This window comes from Crocodylus porosus, unplaced genomic scaffold (assembly GCF_001723895.1).
Source record: "Crocodylus porosus isolate Cpor-Errol unplaced genomic scaffold, CroPor_comp1, whole genome shotgun sequence".
Taxonomy (NCBI): Eukaryota; Metazoa; Chordata; order Crocodylia; family Crocodylidae; genus Crocodylus; species Crocodylus porosus.
The window spans coordinates 16,338,840-16,362,694 of record NW_017728914.1 but is presented as its reverse complement, the minus strand read 5'-3'; the positions used below and the strand labels follow the sequence as shown (position 1 = coordinate 16,362,694).

The 23,855-nt window shown below is 40.9% G+C and overlaps 1 long non-coding RNA gene across 1 annotated transcript; it reads right to left on the bottom strand.

Annotated features, from left to right (window-relative positions):
- Positions 1 to 443: 443 nt before the first annotated feature.
- LOC109310273 lies at positions 444 to 23,596 on the bottom strand. The gene is made up of 3 exons (XR_002101174.1): positions 23,584 to 23,596; positions 17,070 to 17,076; positions 444 to 631 (listed from the first exon to the last, which is right to left on the bottom strand). It is a non-coding gene; the product is annotated as an uncharacterized LOC109310273 (long non-coding RNA).
- Between the last annotated feature and the right edge of the window lie 259 nt (positions 23,597 to 23,855).

Here is a 23,855-nt window from a genome sequence, read left to right as displayed (position 1 = left end):
CACATCATTAACTCACGTGTAGATGCAACCTGGCACTAACTTTAGTGCTGGGTCCGCCCAGCCACTTGAGGCACATGGCAGGGCTGCACGGACTTGGTACTAAAGTGTAGACACCTGCCAAAAATCACTTAATGTGCATTATGCCTGTGTGAAGCATCAAGTATTTGCTTCAGATTTGGATTCAGCCAATTCAGAGGGACAGTGATTTGATTCAGTGATTTGAATCACTGTCCCGATTCAGTTCAGTCAATTCAGATCTAGAGATTCAGTGCTGATTTGGAGATTTGGCCATAGACTATACAGGCACCAGTCCTCCAAAACACTGGACACAGCTGCCTCCATAAGGTAAGTCTGTTGTGGTGGGCAGAGGGAGGACGTGGGTGTGTGCACCAGAGTGTAATGACTGTAGGTGTTGTAGGGCTTGCTGCCATTACCCTGAGCTCGTTTACCTACAGGCAGTAACAGGGTGGACCTCGATCTCAGATCACCTGGTCTGCCAGGAAGTTAGTCTTATGTTTTCTCCCCTACCATGACTTTGATGATATTTTATTGCTAGGAGGCAATGGCCAACGTGATCCTATCAGGTCTCAATCCCTGTTTTCTCCTGTGGGGCTCTAACCTCCCCTTTACCCTACCCTAGCCTCTCCAGATGGCATTCACAGTTCTCTGCAGCTGGATCTTGATGCTGCCTATTTGTGTACTGTTCCACCCTCAGTGACCAGGGTGACCATCAGCTTTAGTTAAGCGCACACCCTTCCAGGGGCTGGCCTTAGCCTGTACTCAAATACTCCAAAGAAAAAAAAAAACCCAACTGCTCTCAGTCTCTTTGTTGGACTCAGTCCATGTCCCCTTCACCTGGGATCAGTCTCTTATGTTCAAACAACAAACAACCCCCTCTCCCAGTTTATCCAGTCACTGCTCAGCTCAGGCCTGCCCTGGTTGACTTGTGAGCATTCACAGTCCGGGTGGGATCTCTCCCACATGCAGTGAGTCTCTAACCTGAGAACAGCAATTTGTCTGGCCTCTCTCCTGGATCCTCAGCCACCACTCTGCTTCAGGGATTATCAGAAGCCTTGTGTGGGGAAACCTCCACCTGCCTTCTTCTCTGAGTCACACCCACAGTGTTCCTCCAACCGGGTTAGCAACAATTGCCTGCTGGAATGCTCAGCCACTCCTCTCTGCGGCTTACAGGGAATCAACCCCTTCTGCCCCTCTTTGGGGCCAGAAATACCTCTGAGAAGCTTCCCTCCTCCAATCCAGAGTGAGATGTTCCTCTGGAAGTGCGGTGATTGCTTCTCCTCCCCTCTGGTCTCCAGCTGCAGCCTTGCTGGCCATTCACACTGTAAGTGTTGCTTGCTTTCACTTTCCCTGTCTGTCACTGCTGGCTGCTCTTCCTCTCCTGACCTCCCCAACCCAGCATGTAAGGCATCTAAGGGTTTTTGTTTACCCAATCTCCCTCCTTCACATGAAGATTTCCGAATCAATTCAGACCTTTTAATGGGGCTCCCAACTCGATTCAGATCCAGAGATTTAGCCTCCAAATCGAATCAGTTACTAAAGCTTTGCACAGCCTTAATGTGCATTAGCTTAATGCACATTAAATTTAGTCATACTTATGTGCACATGTAGACACACCCAGTTACATTTTAAATATTTATAATAAAATGTCTGAAACAATATTTCTACCATAACTTGATGCTACATAACTGTGAAGAGAACAGCTTGGCAAACACTGTGCTGCTGCTGCTCCTTTCAATTAGATTCCAACTCTTACATTCCACTTTTAACTTGCTGGTAACATATTTTGTTGTATAAACTTCAAACTTGTGTGCCTTTAGAAGTTAATCAATCCCATATTTATAACCTGTCCTGTGCCCATGTTCTTAAGCAAACTGTCGGGACTAGATGCTGTATGGATGAGGCCCATATCTGCCCAGCAACTTATTTGAGTAAGTCAATGGGGCACCAGACAGTATTGCCACCACCAAACTCCAATGTTCTCCTCTTTCCTGCCATGTTTTGATGTACTTTTAATTATTGGGAGCTGGATATAGTGTTGGTGAAGGTCCTGATGGGTTCTTTTGGAGAGTTTTCTTCATATGGCTCCACCTTCACTCATACCCCATTCTTATCACATCCTGCATTTCATGCATCAGGGCCCAAAACTTTTAACACCCTGATGCCACTGACAGCTACACAGTGGAGGACTCAAGGTCTGACCAGGAGTGGTATCAAATCCCTTTTGCTCGAGACACCTAAGGTCATCTTCCCTTTGGGCTGTGAATCTGCCAAAATGAGTTCAGTCCACTGTGAGCCCACCAATAACATTAAATCCCAGCTCTGTCTGGGATCCTTGCATTAATCAGTCCAGGTCAGTCCTTAGGAACACAATTATATCATCCAGTGGGTAGCAAAGAAAAAATGGAAACATGAACTTAAAGCATCTCGTATGTTTGACTGGACCATCTCAGTCTTTTAGAAGGCCTAATTTCATACCTAAACAGACAATCAAAATAACAATCAAAATACAAGAAGCCACTGCCCTTTCAAGGAGGACTTTACTCTTCAAATGAGAAAAACTTTCTCTCTGTGTTCTTTTCCCTGGGTGGGCTCCTTAGCGTAAGAACCTCTGAGGATCCTTCAACCTTCCAGGAAGGGTGTCCTTCCTCCCTTTGCTTTACCCATACCAGGGTAAGGGGAACATGTTCCCCAAACAACAAAGGAAAAAAGGACATAAAGAAAACACTGGGACCATGCCCCTGAACTCACAGACTGCTTCTCAGTGGTTCTGCCACATTAGTCTTCAGCTGACTGTCTTCAAAGGACTCCTGTTTTGGTGGGTCCTAAAGTTTATCAGTGGTCCTCTGACCACCCTGTATAGATTATCTGCTTTCTTTTCCTGCTTTTGGCTACAGGTATCTGCTGGCAGAGGAGACTACTGACATTGCCTCCATCCCTCTCTGGGGCTGGAAATACTCTCCCAGATCTTCCTATCACCTATCTGCATGGAGCACAAGCTGCAGAGGCATGGCAGTGTGTTCCCCACTCCACTGGGCCTCTCACTGTACCTTGAGGTGAGTGGTCTTCACATGGGTCTCTTGGAGTTTCCTTTTGCCCTGCTCTTTTCCCCTCACACAAACCAAAACAATAGAATATTCTTTGATGAGCCTTACATCTAAGTGACTCCAAAGATCAGTTCTATTCTCCCTATAGATGAAGGGGGGAAGAGGGAGAAGCAATTCCAAGGTCTGTAGGCAATTCTTATTCTGTCCTGCTATCTTTCAGTTGTGTTTGCATTTTATTGTCCAGTCTTCCTTGAACAAAATAGTCTTTTCCTTCTCAGGCTTCACAGACTTTCTGCATTAATAACAAGTTGTTGCTAAATTGCACTCCTCTAGGTGCCTAAGTACAAACTGATGAACTATTGACTGAGCTTTACAGCTAGAATATCCACGTGTGTTTTCTCAGCTGTTTCACAGAGCAACCTTTAATCTTGCCTGTTACTTGTTTCTGTTTTGCCTTAGCTGTTGCCAAGAATGATTAAAGGTGGAGGTAGGAGATAGGCCCAGGACAAACCTGAAATGACAGATTGTTTTGCGTGTAAAGGGCTGCCAGATTAAAAACCACAAAGGGGCTGGGGAAAAGTATTAGTGGCTTGAAGCATCCTATGTCAGCATTAGGGAGCAGCAGTCCTGGGACAGCTGTGCCTCAAAGCTTTGACTGGTAATGACTATATATGGCCTAAACTTTAAAAAATGGGTCTGGCTGTCTCTAATCTATGTGATCTATTAGAAGAAATGAGTAAAGCATAGGAAGGACTACAGAAGTGGCTACTACCATGACCATCTGCTAGCTTTTATCTTTATTTAGTACTGCCTTTGTTTTTCATAAAAAAAATCAGGAGTCAAAACCAAGAGTGTGCAATAGTTCACAAATCCACTCCCAGATAATACGATAGCTACACATATTATTTCTTCGTCACTAGAAGATTTTCCTCCCAATGAGAATAAAATATACTTTATTTGGAGTCCAGGAATGAAAAAGGAAAGCTGCAATGGGACTGTTTCCATTCAAGCAATTGGTGGCTGGCTGGCTTCACTGATGCAAACTTTAAAAACCGAGGAGGAAAGTGCCAGGATTTGCAACAAGAAAATTTACCTCATTCAAGGAGTTAAATGTCTTGGTGAAAAAAAGAGGCTTCTTCAAGTAAGCTATTTTGGCTGCAGTGTTTTTAATGGCTTTCATAAATATTTCCTTAGCAATAAATGATGTTGCAGGCAAGCAAAGATGTAAAAAAAATCTTTGTTAAGGATACTGAATTTCAAGGGTCATTTTTTTTCATAGATTCATAAACACTAGGACTGGAAGGGACCTTGGAAGATCATCGAGTCCAGCCCCCTGCCCAAAGGGCAGGAAGTCAGCAGAAGTCATAGGATCCCAGCAAGATAGACACCAAAATGTCTCTTGGAGGTGTTCAAAGTAGGTGCTTGAATCGCCTCTGGCAGCAGTCTATTCCAAATCTTGGGGGCTCAGATAGTAAAGAAGTTCTTCTTTATGTCCAGCCTGAATCGGTCACAGAGGAGTTTGTGGCCATTTGATCTTGTCATCCCTTGGGGCGCTCTGGTGAACAGACGTTCCCCCAGATCCTGATGAAACCCATCATCTGGAGATAGAAAGAACCTTTGAATATGTTTACATTCACAGAGAATTGGGTTTTATCTGAAAGCTGCTCTCTTTTTCCAGTCATCACCCACTCATCTCTTTTTCCACTCTCACAATGTGTTGGGAAATTCATAAAAATAGCTGGTGCCTGAATACACATGGGGAATAGGGAAGCAAGTGTTATATAGGAAGCAACTGGTTCAAACATGTATAGTACTGGCCTTTTTTTGGTTAAATTAATTTGGTAGTGAAAATGGATATAGTATTTTTAAATTTGTCAACTGTGCTAGAAATGTAATCAGTTTTTCCACTGGCCCAGAGATGGGTGGGGTTGGGATGGGGGAAGGGAGTGAAGCTGGACAGAAAACAAATTCCTTTTGAAGACAAGATGCTTTCAGTTGTAGGAGTAGCTGGTGCAATGGTGAATATAGTTTGTCCTTGGCTATAATACTTGCACTTACAACATGGTCAGGAATAGTGGATTTTGTAATAAGTTGACAAATCACAAATACGGGTTTGTTTGAGGGATTTTTGCCTTTGCCTCTCATGAGATAGAGGAATTTCTCAGAGTTACAGAATTTATAACTCTTTATTTAGCCTTAGGCAAGGTCTAATTTTTCTAGTCATATATTTCTCTGTTTTCACCGACATAGATGAACAAAATAGCTGTATATTTTCCTGCTGGGGTTCTTTTCCACATTCATTATAAGGCTGGGTTTGTAATTACTGTTAAACAAAGTCTATGGTTTTCTCTCCTATATCATACTTTTTATAGGCATGGACTCCAAGTGCTTATATACTGAGTATTAGGAATGCAAGAGATGGGACGAAGAGTATGTGACGGTCATTGTTTCATTCTATGAAAATAAAGTGCCATAATAATGTGTATGTAAGAGATCAAAAACTATATGTTAGCAATAAAACCAGTCAGAGGCACACATTGAAATGTAAGATTTCATTAGGTATACTGATACAATTATTTCATGCTCAGACTTAAAAATACAAACATACTCTACACTGGATATTCTTACTTTAAAGAATGTGTCTTGGCCAAATAAAAATGGAGAAGAGGCAGTAAGAACTGTATTTCAAAGAAGAGATATGAGAGAATGCACACTAAAAGGAAATAAGTCAATTTAATACCCAGAAATGTATAATGGAAATACATAGATCAAGAAGAGATACAAAGAAGGCAAGACTGAAGACTAAAATACAAGGTGACAGTGAAGCAGCATAACAATTACAGTGACACCACACAAGAAAGCAACAGCTGACTTTATATGATGGTTTCCCCGGGGCCAGGAGTTAACTCAAAATATTCAGCATATTTCAGTATGTAAAGATGGATTATCTGGTTTGGAGAGTCTACCTAGTAGGTACAATCAGGCCTCCTTCTGAAGAGGGTAGAGAAGAGAACTGACCTCAGATACTCGAAAAGGAAACCTAAGGATAGGTGTATACTCAGCCTAGGACTTTTTGAGACCAGATCCTGTTCCATTTATTAGGTTCCTAAATGGACTCAGGACCTTAAATGCAATCCTATTCCATCCCACTTGAGTCCCTGAAAAACTACATAATGGGCATGTCTACATAGCACCCTACATTGCTGTAGTGACACACTATGTCACCATACAGTCTGCTATGGTGATGTAATGATCATGAGGATCTACACATAATCAGCAGCTACATCAACATAGTGGCACACTCCCCCATTCTAGCATGTTGCTATGGTGATTTAGCGGCAAAATCTAATCATGTGCTGCATGCATGGCACAGTATGGGTCATTACTGCATCATGCTTTAATACTTTCAGAAGAAAGGATTAAAGCGTGGGATGCCAATGTCGCCATATGGCAATGTGTAGACACACAATGTAGGTAGAACAAAATGTCTGTAGTCCACATTTGCATATGACATAGTCTTCATTTCCATTTAAAGCTGAAGAAGAATCTCCTCTGTGTACACTGATCTAAGAGGTTACATCCTTTTTAAGCCAGATCACAACCACTTGTTTATTATTTTAATTGGAGCAACACAGGAAGAATTCAAACAGGGTGAGAGAGCTCCTGGTGTGGCAGAAAAAAACATCTGGAAAAGTCACAATTCTGCATTATAATCAAGAAAAGTTGTCTAATCAGCCAGGTTGCTCAGGTCTGCCCAGCAGATATGATAGGAAGGTACAATCCTCATTAGAAAAATCAGCATTAACTTCTGGCTTTAAACCTCAAGAGTCAGAGCAGGAATCAATATAATATAGGAAGTGGACTTCTTGCATTTAGGCATTCAGAAGGGATTAGAGTCATTCAATATAAATCTACTTCAGATAGATGATATTATGATGAGTCCTGTTCAAAAGAAAAATTGGCATGCAGGAATCCTACATAGGAAGCTGGAAAAATGAGTTGAGAATGGAGAAAGAGGTATTCAGTGAAATGAAATTTTCAGCCACAAAAAGATTAAGGGTTGCAAGGATATCAGCTCACCCTGCTCATCTCATTTGACAGTTTCCAGGCAAAAATGTCATCTTCAGAGTTTTCTGATGTGATTAAAATGAAAGTCATGGTTAATGAGGATTGATATAATGTGATTCAAAGTACATTACAGTATCAGTTTTAGGATCTGTAGGATAAGAACAGCAGATTACTGCAAATAAGTGATGGGGCCTTGTATTTGAGAAAACAACAAAACAAAACCAACAAAAAACCCTCTAAGGTAAGCAAAAACATTGAAAAACTACCCGAGAAAACAGTGAAAGACTAGAACATGGTGCTGCTGCATGCTGACCAGTTTAGGGATTTGGGAGTCACTACTGAAAATCTCCAAACTTTGCTCCAGTGCACTGCTGTCATGCAGGAGAAAATCAGAACTGCAGCTCAGAGATACAGAAATTGAATATAAATTAGGGGAAGAAATTGTGATTTATTTTTTATCTTCCTCACTTATTGCTTTAAATCTATATGCAGTAATTATGCTCAGATCTTAACAAGATTTAATCAAGTTTTAAGGAAGACAAAAATGATAAATATCTTCAAAATTGCAGCTGTGATAAGTTAATTACTCTGAATGAGTTTTTCAGAATAAAAGTCAAAGACCCAGAAAAAACTGACACAGTAAAGAGAGAAACAGCTTAAAAATAGGGACAAGGAGAAAGAAATAGTCTGTGGAATAGTTTTAGGCAAATACAAATGTAGCAACAACATACTGCCCATAAGGTTAGGAAGATGTAAACAAGGAAGGTAATTAACGCAATTAACATTGTATTCTGAATTCTTTTTAATCAGCATTAAGTAATTCAGGTTAACAGGTCTATTATATGTCAGAATTGGAGAGAAAATTATTCCTTCAGGGATATTTTCTTTGAAGGTTTTGTTTTAACAGAATGCTGCCTATCAAAGACACCAGATTGCTAATGCTGGTAACTGGAATCCCTGACTTCTGAAACAAATCTGTAAGTTTCTTCGCCAAACCTTATTACTGTACTTGGCTTCTATGAAAGGCCTGCCTTTGGCCATTTAGCATACTGTCATTAAGAATATATTTGTGGCTCTATTGTAACTTGTATCTGTCCTTGCCAGCTAGCACAAGTTAATTAAACATGAAAATGCTAATCTAGTTATTCCACAAACATTTGTTCCACACTAAGGAAAATCATACATTTTTCTGTTATGAAATTATATTACCCTAGAGGCCCCATTAATACCAGAGCTCTATTGTGACACTGTATATGCACATAGCAAGAGACAGTCCCTGATGCAAAGAACTTGCCATGTAAACAGACGTGATGGACAAGGGGTACATGCAGATGTTCTTAGATTGACCTAATTAGGTTTAGGTTGATCTAAGTGCTGATCTATGCAGACAGTCAGGGAGCTTCAATTGGGCAAAAAAATGGCCAAACCAATTTAACATAGTTTACCTGAGAAGCTGTCTAAGTTATCTTTTGAATGGGTTAGCCTGATTTACTAAATGTCTGTATGTGTTCGGAGTGCAGCCCTGCAGCTGGGAAAGCCCAGCTGGTTGCTCTAGCCCTGTGGCTGCTGTTTTCCTACAGCCACGTCCCGATCCCCTTACACATGGACAGACAACCCCTCTGAGGCCAACCAGCAACCCTCACAATCCTGACTGTCCCTCCACACACCCTGACTCAGATTAAGTTCCCCGGCACTGGCAAACATCTGCACAAGTGAGACTGGATCTATGATCCTGAGGCTTAAAGTAAGCTGCCTGATTGTAGACTAGGTCCTGAGAACATCTGCATGAATCCAAAGGCTGGGTGGAGAAACAAGCTCAGGCGACTGGCACAAGCCAGAAATAGAACCAGGGTCCATATATTACAACTCCAATAAAGGCATGCTGCATTTTTAACATATTAATTAATTTCTTTAGCTCTTCTTTACCTCCCCTTTGGCCTTTCAAGGGGCAACAGAAAGAGGCTAGATAATGGCCTGGAGACTCAATCAATAGCTCTGGGGGAACAGTCTTACAAATATCGTTAGGCTGCAAAGGACTGCACATTACTGATTCATGAAATTAATCTTTTTCCTTACTGCCTTTTTCATTCAAAGAAACATGAAAGAGGTCTGAATTCCCAAAATACTGAAAGGTCAATAGTTTTGGCATCAATAGATTTAAGTGATCCCAGCTTACTTGTTGCTTTACCCTAGCAGATAAACCCTTCAAGATGGCAAGATTATCATAAAAAGCCCAGAAAGTCATGCTGATCTGTCCATGTTCAAACCTTTATCTATGAACAAAATTACCTAAAACACTAAAGCACATTTATAATCCTTAACTGAAAATAAATGGAGGTTTTATTGTCTTCCTGATTTTTTTCTTTCTTAACTTTCAGTAGTACGTGGAGTTTGCTAAGGAAATATATAAAAAGAGTCTAGAAACTATTCTCATTCACTTTTTCTCAATTTTGACTTTCAGGACAAAAGTCAAGGTTGCTCCTCAGGCACTGGAGAACACAACAGGCATTGATTGAGGGTTTCTTTCTCTCTCTTGCTCTTTTTAAAAAAGTACAATTAGGCTTTGAGCGACAGCTTTCAGTCAGCTCATAAGTACATCAACAATCTGCTCAATGAATTTAAAAGGAAAGTGAAAGACGTCACAGAAATCTTCATTTGATTCCACAGGCAGGTTAGTATTAATTTGTTTTTCCATTGAGGGCTGCCCTTTGTGATTGCCTATCTTTCTTCTTTTATTACTGAGATATGCACATTAGGCAAAGGGCAACTGTCCCAGAGTGCAATTCTATATTGCAGCTTACAGACAGGTTAGATATTTCATTTATTGATAAGGAGTATGCCACAGAGTGCCCTTCCAGCAGTGCTTGCTCAGGACCTCTGGGGCATTGTCTGGTCTCTGAGAGTGTCCTCTGAAACCAGCTCAGATTTGGCTTCTGCCGCAAGAGGTGAATCCAGACTCTTTCCCACACTGAGACCATGGTTTTTTGGACCCTCTCCTTCCTTGGTTCACCATGGCCCTGACTCAGAAGCTAGCATCCAGTTCTGCTCCTGAGAGAGGGACTTTACCTCTTGTTGGAAGCACCCAATGCAACCCACAGTTCCAAGAAGCAAAGCAGACAGTGTCTTCAGTAAAGGCATTTACTGGGGCAAAGGCCACACAGCTAGATAGTCTCTGCTCCCTTAAAGGGGTTTTCTAGTCCCTTCATCCCCATTTCAGCCCACATAGTCCCCCAGAATACTCAGATCTTTCCTCTCCAGAATCTCCAACTCCATGAAGCTCTTCCACTTGTCTCAGTCCCCAGACTTCTCCCCAGGAGCTGCCAAGCTGCTTTTTTTCCAGCCTGCTCTCCCTTCTGTTCATGTTTCTCTTCCCATGGGTCTTGGGCATCTTACATTTGTTGATATGTTAACACAGATATTTAAGACTATGTTAATGCTAAAAGTCTACCTTGTCTTCTCCTGAATGGAGCCAAATTTGGCACTAAACCCTTTATTCTCTGTGCACAGGCTAGAGGGATAAACTGAGTCATACTATAATAACATAAATATTAATAAACCAATATAACCAGTTATCTGTCAGAGTATATCTATGCTGAAATCACCCAGTTCAAATACTGGAAGCAGTCTTAGTGCTGCAGCTTGGAGCTCCTCAGAAGGATATATTAGCTTACGCTGAACTTTATGCATCTGCAGCTGAGCTGCTTTCTGTGTGGAAGATAACTGTTTATTACCGGATTGGTATTGGTGTGGAGCACTGCACTGCAGAGTGTACACGTAATTTTTGCCAAACAAGCTGTCACCAAAATATTGGATATAATTTCCCAGAGAGCTATCCCTAAAAGTAGTATTTTTCTAATACCACACTCATTAGTGCCCCTTCTTAAGTAGATCTCACCAGGCCAACACAGAAAAGACAATTCTGCTACTATGGCACTATTGCCCCTACTGATACATGAGAAAGATGTCCATTTTCTAGGGCCTGACATGAAAGGGGGTCTATAAAAACTTTTGGAAGTGGAACAGGGTACAGGATTGATTGCGACTGCCTGATGGCATAATTCAGTGCTATCCTAGGACATATCTCAGCAGAATTTAACATTTCCTGAAGCATCATTAGATCCTTTTTGGGTTGCTACTGGATGGTTGCAAGATACCCTGTGAAGCATGACTCATGTCAGACTCATCCATCAAAAGTTGCCAGAAGGAAGGTAGGCTTTTTTCCCACAGATTCAAAATTGCAAGGGACTTAATGCCAGGGATTCACACTCTTCTCTGCTGTAGGTTTGCATGCTGGGAAACTGGAGAGGTTTCTCCTATCCTTAAGGGAGTTAATCACATCAATCACAAATGAATGACCAATATATTATTAGTATTCTCATTTTTTGAGGGGAACAGTGGTTAAGGCATTTTTCTGTGGCTTCAGACACCTACTTGTTTGGGCTGGGATGTCAAAGGTGGTGAGCCTTCACCATGCTAGCCCATGGGCTTTTGGGCTCAGTTTAACTTTTGACTTGAATCATCATTGTTTATAGTGCCCCCAAGAATTACAGCCTTATCCAATTTAAGAAAGCATTATAATTTTAAAAAATGCTTAGACAGAATATTTTCAAAGAGGTGAACATACTTGGGTTATGTAAAATTGAACACATTTCAGAGTTCAAAGGATGTGGGGAATTACTACATGCCAGTTTCTCTGCAGTAGTTGCTCATAGGCCTACTCAAATTTCACGGCTTAAGTGGAGGCTAAGTTCTAGTAATTTACCCCTCTTTTGTGAGACCTCAGTTATGATTTAGCTTCCACTCAGGATGATGTAAGAACAGGCATGAACAACTACTGTAGAGAAGTTGGCACATGACACCATTTTAACTTGCAGTTATTTGTCCATACCTACATAAATAACAGTTCACTGAGGTGGCATCTACATGAGATGCTGAACTGTTTAGTCATTTAGTACTTGCATAACCAAGCACTAAATGATAGAGCAGTAACTAGTGTCCCTGCGTGGCTTCCAGGTGATGCTGGGTGTGCAGCAGCTCGTTATTACTGCGCAGTTGTAACAAGCTACTGTGCAGTACGTGTTTTGTGTAGATGCGGGCAGAGTCCAAAAAAGTAACAGATGCTTTATAAAGACAAGCATGGCTTAATCCTATTGGTTTTAACATGTCAGAAAATTCTGGTGAAGAGATACGTTTGGTCTCAATCCTTAATTTGAGACCAAACTCCTCCCTATTCTACCAGCATTTATCTACCCTAAGAAGACTGTTATGCTTCAGATAATTAATTCTTCCTCTGATGCTGCCTCTTTATTATTCGCATTGTGATAATGTATACAAGCCCCAGTCACAGAACAGAATCCCATTGTGCTAGTTGTTGTACAAACACAGATCAGACACCTGCTTCAAAGCGCTTACAGTCTAGGAGACAATGGATGAATCAGACAGATGGAAAGTACAAAGAAACAAGCCAATGACAGTATTGATCACCATAATCAGCAGTGGTCTCACTACTGCTACCTGTTGCTGTCATTCTTTTAATCTTTCAGGCCAGTTCAAATACTTTCCTTATCATGATTTTGCAAACAAATATTTACCCGTGCAAACAATGTCACCTGAATTTGTTTTTGAGACAACCGCATACACAGGTCTAATAAAACCAGCTCTTTTCTCATAAAAAATGGGGTACTGAGTAACAATTTACATTGTTTGTCCTTTGGGTCAGGTTTAATTGGCCTTTGGATCTGGATCATCTCTGATTTCAGCCTCTTAATTACCAAAGTACTGAATTACCTTATCTGTTCCATTGTGGATAGAGGGATACAATTAAACATTTTGGAAAAAGCAGAAATGGCAAGGCCTTGACTGGCTGTGCTGATTCACTATGCTCCTAATTGTGGCATCAATACCCATAATTAAAATGTCTGCTGAAAAAAGTCAAAATGTTTCTGTATATCAACACAAATAAAATTCAGCTCATTAAATATGTATGTATGAGGGCTTTTTGTGTCAGAAAGGCTTCTGTTGGTTGAATAAGCAGAGTTTCTAGGGAGGATTAGCGGATGGAATGTTTTGATGGAACTTAATTATTCTTAGTGAGATAAAGTAACCAATTAAGAAAGACTGGGTGGATTAGTAAATAAGGCATTTATTTCCCATAATTAAGACCTAAATTAGAGCACTAAGTGAAATGGGCTATGTTATCAAGAGCCTCTTGACTATTTTCTTCCCAATATTCATGCATTCCAATACATAGCTTTCTGTTCCAAAATGTAGCCATCTAGGGCTCCTATACACATGCATGGAGTCTGCTCCAACACTCTGGAAATTCAGCGCATTATGAACAGACTCTATTAATTGAATCTGTGAGAGCATGGAAATTGATGCGCTCTGGCAGACTTCCGTGCCCTGTGTATCAATGTCCCTTTGCATTTCTGCACTGGACAAATGGCAGTGGGATGCTTTGAAATAAAACACATTTGATGAGCTTTAGTTCAAAGTGCCCCACTGCCATTTTTTCAGCAATGAGGACATGCAGGGATGCTGATACACATGACCCACAACACTTTGAATTAGTGTAGCTCTCTAATTAAAGTGCCTGGTGCCACATCCCACAGCACATATAAATGTGCTCTTAAAGAGGGATGAAGAGAGACTTCAGTATCCTTATAAAATGAAAAGGTAGATAATGCTACCATTTAAAAAAAAATGTTTTCTTGCAATTCTAACTCTTAAGTTTCAGTTTATTGTAACTTTTTATTTACAGCTGTTTATGCTGAAAATCCTGGAATAAAAGAAATGACCGACTATGTCATATTTCACACATCAGACTGGTGGCCAATTTTTCCCAAATGTTTGAGCTGAATTGGCCAATTACCTGAGATATGAAAGGGTTGAAAAAGAATAAATTTAATAGGTTGCAATATGATGTATATTACTGATATTATTATTAATTAAAACATTAGAGTACCTATAATATTTCAGGCATTTTATACCTTAGTCCCAATGTTCTGGGTAGGTTCTTTGAAACACAGAGGTAAGACCTCTAGAATAAATTAGAACTGAAATGTCATAACTTTTTGTTTTTTGGTATGGATTACTTCCTTGCACTGGATCTCTCATCATAGATCTAGAAATGTAATTAATACAGGCATTGGAAACATTCCTTTATTACTTATAGTCATGCTATAGAACAAGGCAGACATAAGGCATAGTCACAATTTCCGACAGATTCTTTAGGGGGAAAGCGGGGAGGGGTGCAGTTTTGTTTAATAGGCAAATGAAGCCACCAGCTAAATCCTCCCGTTTAATCCAAGTGACTCCCATTTTAGCTGGTTTCCATCACAGTGCCCAGCTAGAAGATCCTCCTATTAAAACAGTTCATCCTATTAAAACAGTATAATAAAAAAAATAGAGGACATGATTCCACTGATCTTCATGATAATGGGAATGTATTTGTGGGCTTTACTGTGCCTATCTGGAAAATAGTTCCTCAACCACCTCATAGACATAGGTTTGGAACTATAGATATATTAATATTAAGCAGTATAGGGGACTATGGACATACAGACAGGGAACAGTATCAAAATTGAATATGACAGTCCCTTCAGTTTTGGAGTAAGAAATAACAGAATTTGGCATTGAACTAATAAATCTTGAGTAGAGCGATTCCTGCACTTCTAAAGCACGGTCCATCCTGCAGTCTAATTCTTGTAATCAGGACATTTGTTAGCATTTATAAAAAAAAAGGACATGAATAGGCATGATGAATATAAATTAGGAGACCACTTCCTTTGTATATCCTTGCCAAATTTCTTATGCAGTGGTCATTTTCCCATGAGAAAAATTAAGATGAAGGTGACATTTACCCAGTTCTCTGACATTTACCTCAGAACCTTACATATTTCTATAGAAAAAGTGGATCATAACAGCTATTCCACCTACATAATAACCCTTTGCTAATATGGACCTTGAAACTTTGCTGTTTACAGTTGTTGTTTCAAGAACTGCAAGTAGTACAGGATTACTCTCAGAATGGCATTAATGTTTAGGAATTCAGAAGTCAGAGAACTTTGGGGATAAAGTATTTAAGATAGAAACTTACAGGAAGATTGAGAACCAGTCTACTTTTGTTGATTCTTGAAACTAGCAAGGGATTCTCTTTTGCTAGTGTTTAACCATTTTCTAGCAGCCCAGCATGTCCCTGTCCTCAACCTGTGATATCTTAAGAAAATGCAAAGCTACAAATAATCCGGGGTCTTAAGCAGAGTGTCTTGTGTCTCTGCTATTTCCTATTCTGAGCAAAATTTAGTCATGAAAATGAAATTATGTGGATGATAGTGAGGACTGATATTTGTTTATATGAGTACTTTGTGCATACATTTGGGAACCAACCTTCTTCAGATGTAGAATTTCTAATAGTACATTCTATATTTTAATAATTTATGTTTACTTTCTTTTTCAGTTAAAGACTCATGTGCATATAGAGACTGGGGACAAATAACAGCCGTTTAAATTACCAAGTGTGGAAAATACCAGAACTAGACCATTATCCTTTGAGCCAGAAAAACTGAACAAGCCCACTTGCAAAATTTTTAGAACTTTCCCCTGTCTCTGCCCATCTCCCTGAACCTTGTCAAGGTTACAAAGCATACAAAGATTGCTGCCTCATGGTGCTAATGTAGAATGGTGAAAAGATGGACATGTAATATTTTCATTTCAACAGCTGTCCAGAAGTGAAAAACACTTAAGGGCACAAAAAGGCGGGGAGGAGAGTGGAAATGTAGCATTTAACTCTCTAGAAGTAGGGTTCAAACATACAGCCCTCAGGTCAGATCCACACTGTGGAGGTGGGGCATCTGGTGGACAGGGCTTCTCTCTTGCTGGACAGATCTCATTGTTAACACACAGGGTTTTACTATCACCCACCCACCCTCACCCAGCACATGATTTAAAGGTTTTAACTGCTGCTCAGCATGTAAATCAGCAGCACTGGTAAGCACTGAGTGGCAGCAGCAGTGTTAACCCCCATGTGTTGACTGCATCAACACAGCCAGTCTGGTAGCTGCAGTGAGAAGCTTTGCAATCTGGATATGGCTTGTCAACTCATTTGAGTTTGATACCATTCAGAACATTATTTGTTTTATTCTAACTGCTTTGCTTCACCATAATATTTTTAATATCAGGTTCTTTCTCTTAAGTCTGTTTTCCTAATATCCTCTGCATTCTTGGCAGTGTACCATAATCAATGAGGTCTTTCTTTTGATTGAGCCTTTTCTTAAAAGGCATATTTTCCTATTCTTTAATTATTCTCATGGCTTGTCCCTGAACTGTTTCCAATTTATCAACATCCATCATGAACTGTGGACACAAAAACTGGGCACAGAATTCTGGAAATAGTTGCACCAGTGACAAACACAGATCTAATATAATACCTCCCCCTGCTACTATTCAATTTTCTAGTAATTATACAGCTCATTATGTATAAAAGGAGCACATTAACCCTTTTAGCTAGGATATAACACTGAGACTTTATTCTCAGATCATTACTCATCACATCCTCAAGGTCTTTTCACAGTCACTGATTCCCAGGACAGAGTCTGATGATCTTTAAGACAGGCTATAGACTTTATTCACAGATATATGACTCCACTTGTCTGAACTAAGCACATAAGTTGTATGCCTGTTCTCAGCTGGCTAAGCAATCCAGGTAATTTTGTATTAGTGACCTAATTTTTCTTTTCCTCCCTTATTTCTACAGTCCTTGCATCTGAAAACTTTGTGAGTAATAATTTTATATTTCCTTCCCACCTATTGAAGAAAAGAAAACAAATATTATAAGGCCAATAGCCTGTGGCAGAAGGCCACCTTCTGTTTCTCCCCAAAAACTTTGCTCTGTGACAATTTGGTTAAGATGGGCCCTGCAGAGGGTACACACCTTACCCAATCTCTTTACGTAACCTGAGCTGGATATATTCCTGAGGGATGGGGGGAAACCTGCTCCCTCTGCCTACGTTACTGGCATCACATACCTGGGTGAGGGGCTTGGGCTCCATGGGGAGCTAGGAACTGCCAGTCTGCCTAGCAACTGGTGATGCATTTCAAATTGGTGGGCTGACAGCCAACAGGTGCTGGCCTCCACTGGCCCAAGTAAATGAGGTCATAAGGGCTATAAGTTAAGGACTGCCCAGGAGGAGGGGCAGCAGTCATGCGGAAGACTCAGAGAGAGAGAAGAGCTGAACCATCTGAAACTTGCTCTCTCTCTCTAAAAACCCATGATCAAGGAACTGCCTGCCTCCAGAGGAAATCTCCACCTATCTCTGGATGATACTTGTGAGTAAGCTACCTGAGATCTAACAAGATATATAGCTTGCAGTAACTCACATGCGTGATCAAAGGCTACCCAGCCATGCCAGTTTGCTCTATGGGATTTCTCTGATATTGTTCTACCCTGTACCCTATTCTAACCCTACCCCTTGTAACCAATAAAGTTCTCCTTTGTACCTAGTGTGGGAGACTTATCAGGAGTGGGTCTAGATTATGCCTTGGGGTCCCCTTGGTTTGGCTGACTAAAGGAGACCACTACTTGTGCTTCTGACTGAGGAAAGCAACCCAGGTTCCTGAAGTGAATCAAGTACTCTTGAGGGCTACTAGGCCTGTGTTTTCCAGGGTGCACAGAGCCAGAATCAAGCCTATCCCTTGGTGGTGGCAATGTTACCCCCAGGCTACTGGGTGTGCTTCAGGAAGGTGGTAGGCTAGACGTATGGCATCCCCAGGGAGGCACTCAGAGCCTGCAAGGTGGTCAGGTGCAGTGAGGTGGATGGCTCAATGCAGGAGTGCTCCCTACTGGCCTGCCACATAGCCAAGACCCCCTCCCTGAAATAAGAACACATTGGCTTCAGTGTCATTTTGAGACCTGACAGTTAGTTTTTTTAAAATCCACTTAAAGGGTAGATTTTGTACTGTAGCAGCTTCTGTCTAGCTCTCCACCCCTATTACACTTACCTGGAGAGAGCTGCTGCCTGGCTGTGTCCTTTGCGGCTGTGCAGATGCACAGGGCTAGGCCAGGTTGGGTTAGGAGTGATGTGCCATGCCTCTGAAGGCATGTGGTGGTGCTGGGTGGGGTGGCTACAGGGAGCGATTAGATGACTTTGGGGGGGGTTATAGCTCCCCCCAAGGCACCCTCCAGCACCACTGCCCATCCACTTGGAGAGGCGCAGCATGACACTCCTAACCTGGCATCACCAACCTCCCCCACACCAGGCACAGCACAGCATTCCCGGCCAGCCTGGCCCCATCCCTGCTCCTCCCAGTCCCATTGATGGAGGAGTTCTACTTGAGCTCCATTAGTAGTGGGCCTGGGCCCAGCTGGCCCATCCATTAATCTGCCTATGCACAGCACACAGAGAGGCACAACACAGTTCAGAACTTTATTGAGTAGTCTGTGTCTGTGCAGCTCTGTGGGCATGGGTTACTCACAACTGGAGGAAGGTGTCAACATCAGAAGTGATGTCCTTCTCAGCAGCAGGGGGCAGGGACATGTAGTGCTTGTAGGCAGGGTGGCAGTGCAGCAGAGTGTAGCGGGGGAGAAGGGGAGCAGGGTCTGGAGCCACAGCAGCAGGTGCTGGTAGGATCCTGGCCTATCCTGCCCTGGGAAAGGGGTGGGGAGGGCAGACTGCCTGCACCTAGCACCCAGTGAGCCAGTGGCCCCAAAGGAGTGAGCAGGGATGCAGGGCTTGGCCAGCAGCCACCTGGGCCTGGGATTGCCTGGCCTGACTTACCATGGTCCCTGGGCACACGCGCATGGCCAACCCCTGATCTGAGGCTGGGCAGTGCATGGACCCTAGTGCAGAGAATCTTAGCTCTGAAATGTTGCAAACTCTGACAAAAATCTTCTGTCTCTTGCCTCTGCAAGGCCTGCATCTGGACATGAGGCAGACGCGACTGGCCCCATCAAGGATTCCAGGTCAGGGTTACTGCCACGCAGCACTGGAGCCATGCAGATGGGCCAGCTGCACCAGTGGCACATGCAAAACCAGAGCCTCCTCCTTCAGTGGCCAGTGGGTGTGGCTGAGGACTGGGAGAAGGACTTGGCCCACCAGGAGAGGTGGTGGGTGAAGAATATTGCCTGGGAGACTGCCCAAGAGGAGGTGTGAGAGGAGGGCGTAGAGCAAGTTCTGAGCTGAACTTCTGGACTTGGAACAGTAGCACCTGCAGGTCCTGTGGGCCCAAAATAACATCCTGGGCTAGGTCATGGAGACCACAGATGATGACTGCTGGACCCTGAACATCATTGTGTGTAGACATCTACCCAAAATAGTTTACTGCCCATTAGCTTACTGTGCAGTAAATTAAGTTGTGACTAAATGCATGTGTAGACATCCCCTGTTTATACTTTCTACTACTCTGAAAACATGCTTATCTTATTGTTAGAGATAAAATGTGGCTTTTAGTCTTTGAGACAGAAAAATTACTTACTCCCAGCTATGCCACTCACATGCTGAGTGATTCTAAGCAAGACACTTTATTTGTTTCAAGCTTTAAAATTGGTAAAAAGAAAAATCAAGATTACAGATTACAGTCCTTGGAACCATGTGCTGAAAAATATACATTTAAATGTTGTATGAATGAAATGTGATATTTTGATGGTGATGGCTAAAATTGTTCTAAACTGAAATTAATTAGTTTCTAATGTTTTATTACTGAACTTCACCCCAGGGAGCTCCCGAGAAGTTTGTTTTCTTTTGCATATTACAGGATCCTTTGATCCTGGGATTCTGGAGACTTTTTCCACTCATTGGTAAATCCATCGCACATAATTGTATTAAAAACTCCTAGTAAAGGTTATAAAGGAATGCACTGATCATTTGTCTACACCAGGTATCAATCTGATGCCTTTTTAATTTTTTAAGTTAAGCATTACTACAGATAACATTTTGTGAAAAATCCTTTACCAAAAAAAAAGCCCCACAATACCAACTGTATAATGATTAGCTATTTGCGTTATACCATTCAGAACAGTGACTGCATAATGTCTTGCCCTCCAGAAAAGGCACTCAAAGGCCAGGGTGGGAAGGGAACCAGCATGGGGTAGGTATCCTGTGATACAGCCACTTAAAAAGTGCATGACTTGTGGAACAACGCAGACCTCCTTTGTTACATATTTTATCCCCTATTAACCAGATGCCACCTTAGATTTGTAAATCAAAACTATCCCCCAATACAAAGAACATATAAACAATGATTGCAAGCAATTAACTGGATATCCTCATAAAAAATGAAATCTTCTAACTGAATATTGGACGGTTACACCATAAAACAGATGTATCATTATACAGTCAGTCACCTAACATGGATTAATCCAGCCTGATATATTCAATGTTCATGTGAAGAAATCTATTGGCTTCAAATGTACTGTTCATAATTTAAAATGATTCCCTAATCTGATTATATGTTTAGAAGTTCATTATGACTTATAACCAAGGTTATAGTAATGTGTAGTAAGGAACAGGATGTGTTGTTCATATATACTGAATGCTTTATATTTTTTTAATAGCATACTTTGTTATAGTGCAATTATGAGACATAGGCTATAGATTAAGAAAGAAGTCATTCAGTAGCCTAAGTAGATTTTTTTTATTCCACTGACTTGCAGATGGATCACATCACTTTCAAATTCTTGAGACTGTCCTGCATGTTCACATGGGTATTTTATTAGAAAAAACTTGGACTGCTTCTGTCATTCACAATCATGAAAAGAGAGGGATAAACCAACAAACAAACAAACAAGTAAAGAAATACATCAATAGCCAGCTAGGATTCTTTTTATACCTCTATTTCTTTCCAAATGGCTTCTATTTTTTATACTTCCCCCACCCTTTTTATTTCCATTTGAATGCCATCATTTTCTAAAACTTTCAGAATGGTAACAAACTAAACTGCAAATAGAAGAGAAATGGTACACGAGGGGAAAAAAAGAAAAAGAAAATATATTATTCAAATAACTACAATTGACAAAAAGACCTTCAAAATGCTTTCCAATTGCAAAATTTTTTCTGTGCTTATAACATTTTCTTGTAGATCAGTAGAGTAATGTGTCACAATTTTTGGTCACTAATTCTCAATGAAGCTTTTAAAAATAACAGATGAAAAAGTAGTGAATTATTTCCTTGGAAAAGAAACTGTATGCCAACATTTGACTTTTATTTCATGACAGAATTACCCATAAATCCACTTTCAGCTATGAATCACAGTAGCTCAATTCAAATAATTTATAGAGCACTATAGAAAAACAAACACTAATGTGATAGCAAGTGAGAAAAGGCTGCCAATATATTTCAAAGTAAAAATGAAGAAAAAGGGAGTGTTAGCAATGCCATAAAATCAATTATATTTGCAGACTGTCTCTCTAATTCATGTTTAGACGAATTTAAGATTCATTTTAAATGCTATCAACTTTCCATCTGATTTGCACTAGTGTGCATTGGAGTGGCACTCACAGAGGGCACGGGGATAGTTTGTAGCATGCCAGCCAACGGGCTTGGCCCCCACAGTTTTATACTGCTCATAAGTGAATGTAAAAGCCTATCAATTCTGATTTGGTATTAAATGCTACCAAATTCTCACTTCATTTGCACATGTATCCTCCCCCAGCCACTCCAATCCCCATCCCTATCCAATCTGTTACTCTGCTTTCTTCTCTGTCTGTCATCGTGCTGCTGGTCCCCTCTCTGACCAGCCACATGCCACAAATGGAGACTGCCTGTGCCACTTGTCCATTTGTGGTCCAAAAGATGGCGGGCAATAGTGAATCAGGATGAATATGTGCATATGCCATTCATCTCCAGATCTGTGCATATGCCATTCATTTCCAAATCTGTGCATATGCCATTCATTTCCAAATCTGTGCAATTCATTTCCGATTTTTTAAAAATGTAATTGTCCTGTATAAAATCATGTGATTTAGTGTATCACAATTATGATCAGATACCAAATAAATATAGTTAAGGGATTTCTGCTACAGAGGAACATATACAATATAATACTGTATCCGTTAGATGTCTGACAAAAATGTGGTTTAAAAGGTGTATTAAAATGTGTTTGTTTTGCATTTCAATGGCAAATAGCTAAAGGAAAGATTAAATATATGCTCCCATATCCAGCTGATACCATTTTATCTGAAAAGCATCAGATCCATGGCTTGTCTCCAGGGCTAAGGTCATAACTCAGCAAAAGAATGAAGAATAGACAGGGTCACCTGCCCTGCCCAATGACAGAAGGATGAAATACCTTTTAAAGATGGGTTACTGCAGGGCAAGAGCTAGCAATCTTCAGATTCAGCAGGGACAGCAGGAGGCAGGCAGGTGGCTGGGAGACAAAATGGTTGCTGGCATGAATGGCAGCAGCAGCGGTAGCAGCTAGATACTGACCTGCAGGGAGTGCTTGGGGAAGCAACAGAGACTGGGTCTGGGGTCAGATGTCTGATAACTTAAAAAGAAACCCCTCCACTCCAAAACTAAAGAAATGGGCCTATATCAAAGAACAAGCTGTCTTTTATACACTGTATCCTCATCAGAGGTGCACCTGTGCATGTCTGTGCTCTGAACTGGGCTGATGGTCATTGGACCAGCAGTGGAGCAGCTGGTATTTTTTTACCCCTACTAACTCACAAGTGGTTCTGGTATGTAGTGGTTATCCCCCTCTTAGCTACACTACTGGTCCCTACTTTCTTCTTCCAAACTACTCACCCTTATTTTTAATTCTATTTCTAATTCTAATGCTCTCCTTTGTGCTTTTGCCCTCCCTCTCTTTTTCTTTAAAGTGTCAAATTAGCTTAAAGATTTGAGGTGGGTCAAAGCAGCCAAGTGCCGGGGAGAACAAAATCTATCCAAGGGAAGACAAGCTAGTCCACTGAGATATGGAAGCCAAACTTCATAGGAAAATGGTAGGTGGAAAACAGCTTAAGTGAGTGACTGATGTTTTTAAAGGGACACCAGAGTTTTGATGAAGTTGAACCTTTTGTCTTTATTCCACACAATTTCCATCCTTAACAGTCTGCTCATACTTAAAATGTAACATGGCTTTCCTGGCTAGATTTCAGATTTCATAAGCAATAGGCACAATGGAAATAAAATAATCTACTATTAGCCAGCCCTAAATTAGGTTTAAAGAAGGCAATGACAGCTGTGTGCAGTCTGGCATATTTATTATATTTTTAAAAGATCTTATTGCATGGGCCAAAGACAGCCAACACTTTCATTAGAAAAATCAAAAGGGAAGATAATAAAATTAGAAAGAAATAGTAGTGTCAATGGATTTATAAACTATTTTTAAGCTGTGTAATGTTCCTCTAGATAAAAATAGTGTCTCCAATACATGTGCCACATTAAAAAGCAGATACTTTTAATTAACTATACTAAACTTTCAACTAAAACTTTCTATATATGTAAGTGGGTACACTTGCCTACAGAGCTTCCTCCTGCAAATGTGACCCTGTTATTTTACATAACCTTCTTCTATCAGCCCATACAACAGATCTGTTAACTTTAGGTTCCACTCCAAAATCCCTACCAACATTACAAAGCCAAGTTTAAAAGCATATTAATATAGGAGCATTTCAAAATCCATTGTTTTTTTTCCACCAGGTTTTAAATAGCTGAATATTTTTGCAGAACAAGGTTCATCACATTCACAGGATCTACTGATCAGAACGGTTTCTTTCCTCAAGGG